We start from the raw sequence: 12837 nt of genomic DNA on the forward strand, positions 1-12837 counted from the left end.
TGCTCAAAACAAGTCAATTTAGGATAAGAAAAAGAAGAAATAGTTCTACTTTCTGTCTAGCTGTGAAGATATACTCTGTGCAGTCTGCTGACAGAATATCCTCATGGCAAATTTCTAAGAGCAGATATGAGAATGAGAGTCTAGAATCTAATATTAGGTATCTATTGCTATGTACCAAATTATCCCGAATTTAGCGGTTTAAAACAACAAACATTTATTACCTCACAGTTTCTGAGTGTCAGGAATCCAGGAATGGTGTAAGCTTGGTAGTTCCTGCTCAGGGTTTTTGACAAGGCTGTAGTTAAGATATCAGCCAGGGTTGCCATCTTCTGAAGGCTTGACAGGGGCTGAAGGGTCCACTTGCAAGATGGTGCCCTCATGTAATTGTTGGCAGGGGTCGTCAGTTCCTGGCCACGCAGGCTTCTCTACAGGGATGCCTGAGTGACTGTATGATATGGCAGTTGGCTCCTACTGTATAAGAGATCCAAAAGGGAACAAGACAGAAGCCATCTTCTCTTCCATAGTCTAGCCTTGGACATGACATCCCATCACTTCTGCTGAACTCTAGCAAGTGTATAGACCAACCCTATTCTGGTGTTGGAGGGGACTACCCAGCAGCGTGCATTTCAGGAGGCAGGGATAATTTGGGGGCCATCTTTGAGGCAGGCTACAATATTTTAAGGGTTAAATCCAATGGAAGTCATCACTCCAATATGTAGACTAAAACTAGAGTTACTAATAAATACTGTAGACCCTTGGATCGCAGACTTGCACTAGCATCAGAATTACTTGGAGGGCTCACTAAACCACAGATTGCTGAGACCCACCCCCAATATGTCTAATTCAGTAAGTTTTGAGTGGGGCTCAAGAATTTGCATTTCAAAAAGTTTCTAGAAGAGGCTGATACTGTTAGTCTGGAGACCACACTTGGTGTAAATAAATTCATCTAAACTTGGAATCTGAAGGTATCTTGAAGGTCTTCTGGTTCAATGACTCCCAAATACAGTTGATCGTCAGAATCATCTAAGGGAGATTCTAGAGGCTAGAACACCTTCTCCTTCCACCCAACCCATGATTCTGCTTCAGCAGGTCTTGGATGGAGTCTGTAATTTTTTAAAGTTTCCCAGGTTATTGTATGATCAGACAGGTTTGTCAGCACCCATGGTCCAAAGGTCTCCTCCCTCAGCACCCTTAGCATCCAGCCTCATCTCAAAGAAGACTCACAGTGGTAGGCAGTTAACTTCTTCCCAAAGCAATCCCCATTCCATTGCTAGTCAGATCAACTGCCTCAAACCTGTTGCTTCAATTTAACCAAAATTGACTTCTCCATAATGTCCACATGCTGTTAACCAAGCACATAGAGATCTCCCCATGGTCATGACTTAATTACTTGAAGATAGCTTTCATTTCCCCTAAGTCTTCTCTTATTAGGCAAAATGTCCTCTGTCCTTTTAAGTCTTCCTCAGTGGGTGTGGTTTAGAGTATCTTCATGGTCCTCTGGTCCCCTGTTTTTCAGTCTTCTTCTTATCAGGTAGTGCTTAGAACTGAACTCATAACCCAGGTATGATGTAGCTCAAAAGAAGCCTGGAAGGAATATCTACTATCTTTATCTCAGATATGATATCACTACTAAAATCACCTAAGATTATAACAACCTTTCAGTCAACCCCAAGGCACTGATTTAGAGGTACATCATGAGAAATACTTATTTGGGAAAACCTCAAACCCTCTGAGGAAGCATCTGCAGTGAGTATTTTGAGGGCATCTAAGCAGCCTGAAAGTTTTTGGCATTCTTTTCTCTAAAAACTATAATCCCCACTCATAAAGATAAACCCCAACAGCCTCCACGATTGCTGACAGGACCAGGACGTTACCTAATGTAGCTTCTCCCTGATGGAGTATGGTCAGTCTCTTCTCAAGTTTCCAATGGGCGATCTCAGGAGCTTGTAGGCATTTGTAGTCCCGCTGACCTTGAGCAAAGCAGAAAAGAGGACTTGTATGCAGATAGACAGAAGGAGACACTGATAGAAAAAGAGAGAAGAGATGGCAAGGAGTCCCAGTGGATTCTGGGTATTGGTCCTAAAATAGAATTCACTGACATGAAAGTTTCCTCCCCAGATCCTCTCCTACTCCCATACCTTTTCCACCAATTGTTTCTTCTTTGAACAATCAACTATTTATCAGGACCCTACATGTGCCAAGCACTGTGTGAGGAAGTGGGGACACTGAGGGGTAAAAGGTAGTCCAAAGTCTGGTCTCAGGAGCTTACCCAGATGCCATTTTTTCAGTCCTCAAAACCACCCTCTAGTCTGCCTCACAGAGAGCTCACTGCTCCAAACCTGTCCTCTTCCCCTTCTATCCTCAGCCCTCCTGCACCCCCATCAAATTTACCTGCCCCAAAGATTCATCACCTGATGGGGGAGAGGGGAGCTGCAGGTGACCAGGATACTGTAGGGGTGCCCACATGGGCACCAGAGAAGCAACCAGCAGTGGGGAAATCTTGCCAGTGAGGGGATACCTTGCCAGGTGCTGGAGGCTTGAGAGGGAGGCCTGTTTGTTTATTTTAAATTTAAATTTAAACACATTTTTTGCCTTTCCTCACTCAAATGCCTGTGACCACAGGTGATTGGTGGGCACAGACAGCCAACAGGGAGAAGCCTAGCTGGAAGCATGTGACCCGAGAAGAAGGTCCTCCTTTTTTTCCATTCTTTTTCTCTCTCTTCTCCTCTTCCTTTTTCCTTTCTTCCACTTCTTTTTTTTTTCTTCGTTTCTTATTTCTTTTCCCATTTCTTTTTTCATATTTCCCTTTTTTATTACTTTTTATTTTTTATTTCTTTTTTTTTTCTTTCTTTTTTATATTTATATATTTTCTTTCTTTTTTCTTCTTGTTCTTCTTTTACTTACTTCAATTAAACACAGGCAATTCTAAAGATTAGGATAGGAACCAAATGTCAAAGAAGACCTTTAACACAAAGCCAAACAAAAACAAAACCCTAAGCAAGAGAGAGAAACTGACCAACAGAATAAATCCATCAAAATAAACAGATACCTAAACACCAGCAAAAACTTAAAAACCATAGTAAGATATGAAAATATGGCCCAGTCAAACGAAAAATCTAAAAAGCAGGAGGACACCCAGAAAGTGGAACCACTAATCAAAGATGTTCAAACAAATATCCTTAAACAATTCAATGAGACAAGGGATGAGATAAAGGATATTAAGAAGACACTGGGTGAATAAACAGAAGAAATTGTAAATAGACATTTAAAAAATAACATAATGAAGAGTACAATGGGAGAGATGAAAAGTACACTAGACTCACACAAAAGCAGATTTGAATAGGCAGAGGAATGAATTAGTGAAGTAGGAGATAGGACATCTAAAGTAACACAGATAGTAGAACAGAGAGACAAAAAAAATTTTTTAAATCCAGCAGGACTCAGGGAATTGAACAACAGCACAAAATGCACAAATATACAGATTATGTGTGTCCTAGAGGGAGAAGAGAAGGGTCAGGAGTGTCTGAGGAAATAATGGCTAAAAATTTCCCAACTCTTAGGAGGGACATGGATATACATGTCCAGGAAGCACAACCTACTCAAAACAGAATAAATACTAGCTACAGATTCAATGCAATCCCAACAAAAATTCCAACAGCATTTTATGCAGAAAAGGAAAAGCCAATTTAATCAATTTTATTTGAAATGTAAGAGGCTCCAAATAGCCAAAAACATCTTATAAAAGAAAAATGAAGTTGGAGGACTCATGCTATCTGACTTTAAAACATATTACAAAGCTACAGTGGTCAAAACTGTATGGTATTGGCATAAGAATAGACACATTGACCAATGGAACTAATTGCATGTTCAGAAGTAGACCCACACATATTTGGTAAACTGATATTTGACAAGGCTGCTAAATCTACTCAACAGGGAGAGAATAGTCTTTTTAACAAACGATTCTGGGAGAACTGGATATCCATATTCAAAAGAATGAAAGAGGATCCCTTTCTCATGCCCTATACAAAAAATTAACTCAATATCGATCAAAGGCCTAAATATAAGAGTCAGGATCATAGAACTACTAGAAGATAAAGTAGGGAAGCATCTACATGAACTTGTGGTAGACAATGGTTTCATGAACTTTACATTCAAAGTACAAGCAATGAAAGAAAAATTAGATAAATGGGACCTCCTCAAAGTTAAAAATATTTGTGCTTCAAAGGAGTTTGTCAAGAAAGTGAAAAGGCAACCTATGCAATGGCAGAAAATACTTGGAAACCACATATTTGATAAGGGCCTAATATACAGCACATTTAATGAAATCCTACAACTCAATAATAAAAAGACAGCCCATTTTAAAAAGGGGTAAAAGACTTGAAAGGACACTTTTCCAAAGAGGAAATATGAATGACTAAAAAGCACGTGAAAATATGCTCAACATCACTAGCTATTAGGGAAATGTATATCAAAACTACAATGAGTAGTTGATGCTGGGTTTTAATGTATTCCCAGAGGACCTGAATCTCTGGACTGACCATATGATAGCCAGGCCCTGAGCCTCAACAGACTTCAGCTCCTACACTCTGGTTTATTGGACATAACCCCACTCAGCTAACATGGAGGTGAAGAAGGTCAACCACCACACCAGGGAGCCAAGAATGCCTACAACTGAAAGCAGGAGAATTGCATCCAGCATCCATTTGGCATCTAAGCCCCCTCTTGATATAGATGTGGAGTGGACACAACCATTCTAAGGTCCACAGAATGGAGGAATAGAGTATGGATTAAAGTGGACTTACTGATATTCTATTCATGAACTATTGTGATTAGTAATCGAAGAAATGTGGCATTGGTGTGGAGAAAGTGGCCATGGTGGCTGCTGGGGGTAGGGAGTGGGAGGAAGAGATGTTATGAGGGGGCAATTTCGGGGGTTGGAGTTGTCCTGGGTGGTGCTGCAGTGACAGTTACTGGATATTGTATGTCCTCCCATGGCCCACTGGGTGGACTGTGGGAGAGTGTGGGCTATGGTGTAGACCATTGACCATGAGGTGCAGTGGTGCTCAGAGATGTATTCACCAAGTGCAATGAATGTCTCATGATGATGGAGGAGGTTGTTGTTATGGGGGGAGGAGTGGGGTGAGGGGTGTGGAGGGTATATGGGGACCTCATATTTTTTGAATGTAACATTAAAAAAATAAATAAAGACAAAAAAACTACAATGAGATATCATTTCACACCAATAGACTGGCCACTGTTAAAAAAAAAACACAGAAAACTGGACGTGCTGGAGAGGATGTGGAGAAATAAGAACACTCATTCACTGCTGGTGGCAATATAGAAGATTGCAGCCATTCCTCAGGAGACTATAGAATTGCCATATGATCATCAATCCCACTACAATGTATATACCCAGAAGAATTGAAAGCGGAGACATGAGCAGATATTTGCACTTTTATGTTCATAGCAAGCTTGGGTAAAACCCCTGGCTCACTGCAGCTGACTGACAGGGGCACAGATGTCTTCCTCCCAGGCAGCTTTTTCAAGGGACAAGGGAAGGGTGGTTGGGGTGCTTTTCTTCAGGGAATTCAAGCAGAAGAGCCAGCTTTGAGTATCCAATCTGGAGATTTAACACAGGAACACAGGAAAGCCAAAACTGAAACACCTCCATGGAAAGGTGCACTGACTAGCACCATCTGCTGGCTGGTCTGGTAATTGCATGGACAGAAACTGCTCTCTCTATCCAATCCCTGGGAGAAAATCTGCACCCCACTAGTGAATCCCTGGCCCAATTTTGAAAACAAAAGCTGGATAATTAAAAAGACTGAGAATAAGCTGAACCAAATATCAAAGAAGAGCTGTGGGGAAAAAAAAACAATAGGCGAGAAAGAAAAATTAGCCATCAGAGTAAATTCACCAACATATTCAGATGCCTAGAAATCAGCAAAAATTACAAGCCAAATTAGGAAACAGAAAGAGATGACCCAGCCAATAGAACAAATCAAATATCCTGAAGAGATACAAGATTTAATACATTTAATCAGTGATAATCACACAATGCTCATAAATCACTGCAAAGAATTCAAAGAAAATATAACTAAAGAATTAAAGGATATTAAGAAGACACTTTGAGAGCATAAAGAACAATTTGAAAGCTCACAAAGAAAAGTAACAGGTCTATAGGAATGAAAGACATGATGGATGAGCTAAAACATACATTAGAGGCACATAAGAGCAGTTTTGAATTGCTCAAAGACAGAATTAGTGATTTTGAAGACAGAACATATGAACTGGAAAAGACAGGGGAACAGAAAGAGAAGAGAAGGGAAACAATGGAACAGAGTCTTAGGGAATTGAACGACAATGGAAAACACGCAAACATTTGCACTATTAGTGTCCCAAAAGTAAAAGAGAATGGAAAAGGGGCAGAAAGAATATTTGAGGAAATAATGACCAAAAATTTCCCAACCCTTATAAAGGCCATAAATAACAATATCCAAACAGAATAAAAATGAATATACCTACCCCAGGACACTTACTTTCAAAATGACAAATATCAGAGATAAAGAGAGGATTCTGAAAGCAGCAAGAAAAAAGCAAAGCATCACATACTCAGTATCATACTCAGTAAGATTAAGTGCAGGCCTCTCATCAGAAACTATGGAGGAGAGAAGAAAGTGATAGGATGTATTTAAGGTATTAAAAGAGAAATATTGCCAACCAAGAACTCTGTATCAGGCAAAGCTATCCTTGAAAAAGTGAGGGTGAGTTCAAAGTCTTCACAGACAAACAAAAACTGATAGAATACGTTATCAAAGACCAGAGTTGCAAGAGATACTAAAGAGAGTGCTACAGTTCTAAAAGGAAAAAACAAGGGCAAGAGATTTGGAGAAGAGTTTAGAAAATTATTAGGAAGGGTAAACTAAAGGATAAGAAGACAGACAATAGAATATGACAATAGTGAGCTGAAGGCCAAAATGGATGACGTAAGTAATGCCTTTACAGTAATAACATGGAATATTGATGGATTGAACTCCCCAATCAAAAGACATAGACTGAGAATGGGAAAAAAAAAAGAGGAACTATGTTATGCTATATATTGTTTATAAGAAACCACCTCAGATGTAAGGACACAATCAAGTTAACAGTGAAAGCTTGGAAAAAAGGTATTCCATGCCAATAGTAAACAAAAAAGAGCTGCAGTAGACCAAATAAATGTAAAATAACAATATTATGGCATATAAACAATAATTACTCAGTGCACCTGGCAAATTGTTCCTGTGATCAGTAGTATTCTGTAATTTTTTCATACAAAATAAGCACTTGCTTTTAATTGAAGAGAACTGGAGAAGAGACATTTTTTTGATATTTCCGTTTTCTTTAACCCTTTCTTATTCATACTCTTTAATTAAATAATATAATTGGATCAATAACGATTTAGCATGGCTACTATTGAACAAGATTTTGAGTTTTTCTGCCTCATAAAATTATGAGTTGGTAAACAGTTATCTGCTGTAATTCATTCCAATAAGATGTGAAGAATCCCCAAATAGGAATTTGATTGTCTAGAATTAGAGCCTAAATGGAAATTAAATAACTAAACCAATAATTTATTTCATTTCTAGAGATTATTATATCCAATAGTTAGAGCTATAATATAAAAATTAGAATTATATTATAATTAATTTCCATTATATTTGAATTATTACATTTATAAATGTTTGTTGCTATGCTGTTTTTTATAATTGATTATATTAAATCTAACCTGGCCTTGCACTGTCTTTTAAAATTTGCAATTTTTTTCAATCTATTTTTCTATTTAGCTTACAATTTTACAATAAAGGATTTTTTATTATCTTTTTTAAAAAGACATAGATCACACAAAATATTACATTAATTTTTTTTATCTTTTTTAAAGATACATAGATCACACAAAATGTTACATTAATAGATTTTTTTTTTTAAGATTTATTTATTTATTTAATTCCCCCCCTCCCCCGGTTGTCTGTTCTCTGTGTCTATTTGCTGCGTCTTGTTGTCTTGTTTCTTTGTCCGCTTCTGTTGTCATCAGCGGCATGGGAAGTGTAGGCGGGCACCATTCCTGGGCAGGCTGCTCTTTCTTTCGCGCTGGACGGCTCTCCTCAAGGGTGCACTCCTTGTGCATGGGGCTCCCCTACACGGGGGACACCCCTGCATGGCAGGGCACTCGTTGCGCGCATCAGCACTGCGCATGGGCCAGCTCCACACGGGTCAAGGAGGCCAGGGGTTTGAACCACGGACCTCCCATGTGGTAGACGGACGCCCTAACCACTGGGCCAAGTCCGTTTCCCAAGAATTTTTTAACAGCTAAAAAAAGCCATTGATTATACACTTTAGGCAGATCATATGGTATGTGAATATCTCAATAAAACTATTTAATAAACAAATAAGTGTGCAAGAATAGCCAGAAATGGAAGCTATGTACAGCAGGGGTAACAGAGAGATTGAGAGGTGAGGAATTTTCTTGTTTGTCTATTTTTTGCTTATTATTATTATTATTGAAATAATGAAAATGCTTTAATAATGATTGAAGTAATGAATGCACAAATATGGGATTATACCAAATACCATTTTGTACACTTTGGATAAATTATATGCTTGATTAATATGTATCAATAAAATTGATTTTTTTTTAAAAAAAAAAGAATGTTCTTTCAGGATCTGTAACACAGCTACACGCTAGTACAGGGGGCTGGTGCTGGGTGACATACGGGGGAAATGCACCTAAGCACGCTCACTGCTGAGTGGGCCGTGTCCACAGGCGCACAGCCCTTTGAGGACCTGGGGAGCAGACGCCTTCTGGCCTCCCTGAAGCTGGCCGCTGTGTGTGGCAGGCACCCACACCCCACCGTACAGATGAGGAAGCTGAGGCACAGCGGATCTGGCCTGCCCGAGACCCTGGGCTGGAGGTGGGGAAGCTGGGGTGTGGGGCTCTCAGAAGCCCCCGAGGCTGGCAGGGCTGCCTGGACTCAGAGCCCTTACCCTGGTGTGGGGATGCTGAGGACAGGACAGGTGGCCGAAGGAGTCCCTCCAGGAGTGGAGGCTGAAGTGGTGGGCAATCCTGGGCCCAGTCATGACAGGAGGAGAGCTTCAGGGCTTCCAAACAACACAGGTCGCGATCGACAGGCTGCCACTCAGGGCAACGCTGGAGGACAGGCTGATGCCACAGGGTCCCCGAGAGGCAGGGCACTCCGGGCGGGGTTTGCGCTTGCACGGCCCAGCCGGCATGGGCCGTCCTCTTCCTCAGCCAGCAGCTTCTCCTGGAACTCAGAGCAAGTCGGGGAAGCAGGGCCTTGGGGAAGGGCCCTCCTGCCCCAGAACGGGGCCCCGGCAGGGCGGCTCCAGAAGGCTTGGCACCGCTGGAAGGGGCATGGCTTGGCAAGGGGACCCACATGCTCATCACAATAGCCTCCCTGCGGGTGGCTCCAGCCCAGCGGCACTCAGCTGGCCACTCGCCCCTGGGCAGCAGGCGCTGTGACCTTTGCCCAGTGACTTAGAGCCAAAAAGGGGAGGGCGGTCCAGCCAGCCCCAAACACTCCTGTACCCCTGAACACACCGTCCAGCCTACACCCTTGTCAGGCCCTGCCGGGGCCTGAGAGCAGCTCCTCCTTAGTGGGTCGTCAGCTGCCAGAAAGCAAGGAGAGAGGAAGGCAGCCTCTCCAGGGCCAGGCTGAAACCTTCCAGCCGCTTCGGCACCAGCTGCCTGGAGGGCGTGCGCCGCCCCACGCCCTGCCATCTTGGCTGAGGAGAGCCCCTAGCCAGCAGCGTCATGGTGAGGCCCCTGCCTCCATGCAGCTCGAAGCAAGCCTAAGTTCCCGAGCCTCCCACGCAGGAGCGCGGGACGGCAAGCACGCCCTGCCCTGAGCCTGGCGGGCTGCGCCTTCTCCTGGGAGGAGCCAGATGACGGAGAGGAAAGAGCGACAGGACACGGAGTGGCTGGAGAGGCTGGCGGCCAGGCGGCTCCCCGGGACAATGACCTCTGAACCAAGAGCTGGAGGCGAGGCACCTGGGAGGGGGTCAGCCACGCCAGGGCCCAGAGCACGGTCCCTGGGCCGGGGCAGGCGGGGTCCGAGGAGGGCTGGGAGGCCATTGCAGGAGTCACAGGGGGCAGAGCAGCGTGCTGGCCGCGCTGGGTGGGGGGCACGGCGCTGAACCGCCTGCAGCACGCCCCAGCCGGGCTGGCAAGTGCGTGGGCACACCCACGAGTTCAGAAGGGAGGGCATCCGCAGGCACTTTTTACCCAAAAAGAGGACACACAGATGCAGACCTTCAGTGCGTTTTGCTCCAGGGCTCAGTGCTGAGACGCCCTCCTCTCCACTCCGGTTGAGAGCCGGGACTGCTCCACTCCCAGATCGCCTCTTCCGAGCAGCCTGGGCCCTGGCTCTCCTCCAGGTGCTGCTTGGTCTCTTCCTGCCCCAGTGCTTGGAGGGCAGAAGCCTCTAGTGTAACTGTCCTGCACCTGCTCAGGGCTCCACTGTCAGCTCAGCAACTGCAGTGCTCGCAGTTTCCAATCTGGGGTGGGATTTGAAATCCAAAACCCTGGGCGCGCTCAGACACACTTCCTCACCCACCCGGCCCAGACCTACATGTTGCCACGCTCTTGCCACGCCCAAGTAACATCACAGAGCAATCCCCTCCGCCTCCGAAGACCACCCGCCAGGGCCCACGGCCTCTTCTGAAGGTCTCAAGGTGAGAAGAGCCGGCATCTGCCAGCAGCGGCCCCTGCGTTCTGGAGCGCCCAGCCCTGAGCCCTCCGGTGGCAGGGGGAGGGGGCAGGGTTGCACAGATGGGTCTGATTCCAGGGCCTGGAGGCAGCCTCGTGCCCCGTAGGAGGGAACAAAGCCTCCCACCAAACCAGCACCCTGCTCCGGTGCCGTCGCAGCCCCTGCCCCTGCCTAAACCGTTTTCAGGACAAAGCCCGAGTTCCAGGACGTGTCAGGGACTGTTGTGACCTGACGCTGCGTGTGTTCTAAGCCTCGAGTGCCCTCATCGGCATGATGCACACAGTCGCGGCACATCCATACAGCCTGCACACATGCATGCGCACACACACACTCATAGCAAATCCATCCACACGTGTGCGTGCACATATACACAGGCACACACATGCACACACGACACGCCCACACATCATCCACACGTGCGTGCACACCCACACACTATGATTGCACTTATCTGCCACCACACAACTCAGGTCTCTAAGTGTGCCTGGCTCTCCGACCTCACACGGAGCACTTTTTTCTGCCCAGACCAGAATATTCTCCCTCCACCTCCTCTCATTCCTCTATTTGCCTGGCCGATGCAACTCTTCCTTCTGGTCTCTGACTAGAAGTCCCTCCTGGAACACCAAGGCTTTGTGAAGCGCCCTGTTGGGTGCTGTGCTCTCCGTGCTGACACATCACTGCACTCACCGCCCCAAAATAACCTGCTTATGATGCCACTAGGACGTGGTTCTCATCCCAGTGGCCCCTGGGAGCCCAGCAGATCCTAGCAGAGTGCCCAGCATTCCAGAGAAGCTCAGTCAATGTTTGTAGAATTCCATGCCTAGGAAGAAGGGATGGAGGATGGGCACGAGAAAGGCTCTTCTGGTGAGGCAAACCCAGCGTCATCTGCAGCGTCATCATCACTTCAAACTCATCATCCCTCACACTTCTCCATTTCTTGGCAGTTACAAACAGCCCTGAGGCTCGCACAGCTGCCCACTTGGAAGGCGGCAATGGCCCTGGACTAGGAAACCTCTCCGGCACCCCTTCACACTCTCCCCTGCGCTCATGACAACAGAAGACAGTCAGGCTCGTGGCGCTGATCACACCTGTGTGGGTGGAGGTGCCCACCAGGTCGCCCACAACTCCATTTCCCATTTCTCGAGGAAATGTATGCAAACAACTCATAGCAGAGCACTTTCAATAAGGAAAAAAAATGAGACATAAATATGGACCAGAAGGGGTATAGTTCCTTGGACTCTTATTGCCACATTTTGGACTGCGATGCAGCTATCACAGAGAACAAGGTGGAATTCCAGGTTCTGACATGGAAAGGTGTTTGAGATGCTGCTGAGTGGGTTACCTGCAGAATGCTTCTATTTGTGCTCAAACACGCACTCCTAAAACAAGGTCATAACTGCTGTAGTAACAGACATTGGGTGTAAAGGGAAAGGGTCTGGAAAGCTCAACATGAAGTAGACAATGGGGTTACCTTGGGGTTACCTTGGGCAAAGGCCGGAAGGAGGGGGCATTTATATTACTCTTTGAATTATTTATGATAAATTCTGCCTGTAAGTGTGAAAAAATAAAAAACAGAAAGAAAAATAGAGAAGATCCTGGCTTCCCAAGGAATCAGAGGGGCCCTGAGGTCACTGTCGACTGCCCTGGGACAGGGTCTCGTGCCCTCCTCCACCCTCTGGGTGGCATGGGACATTCTGGAGGAGAGGCCTCGGCCGGGGGATGGCAGTCCCTTCCAGCCCGAGGCTCAGAGGCCAGGACAAGGCAGGGGAGAGCTCGCTGTGGGTGTCCCTGTGAGCCCCCTTCTCCCCAGCCCCTTGCCGCGTCACCTCCTTCGCACCCTGGGTGCCTCCGGGAGCCTGAGTGCCAGCGGCGCTTCTAGCCTCTTCCTCCAGTCCCTGGCGATCATGGGGCTCTTTGTCTGAGAGTCACCCTGAGAGGCGCCCTGGGAGCAGCCTCACTTTCCAGGCTCAGACCCTGGACACCAGGACACACAGCTGCCCCTGGGAGGGCCAGGCCGCCCGCCGCCCGCTCCCCACACCATGATGGAGGCCCTCAGTCTGCAAGATGGAAGGGT

This window comes from Dasypus novemcinctus, chromosome 17 (assembly GCF_030445035.2).
Source record: "Dasypus novemcinctus isolate mDasNov1 chromosome 17, mDasNov1.1.hap2, whole genome shotgun sequence".
In the NCBI taxonomy this organism is placed as follows: Eukaryota; Metazoa; Chordata; class Mammalia; order Cingulata; family Dasypodidae; genus Dasypus; species Dasypus novemcinctus.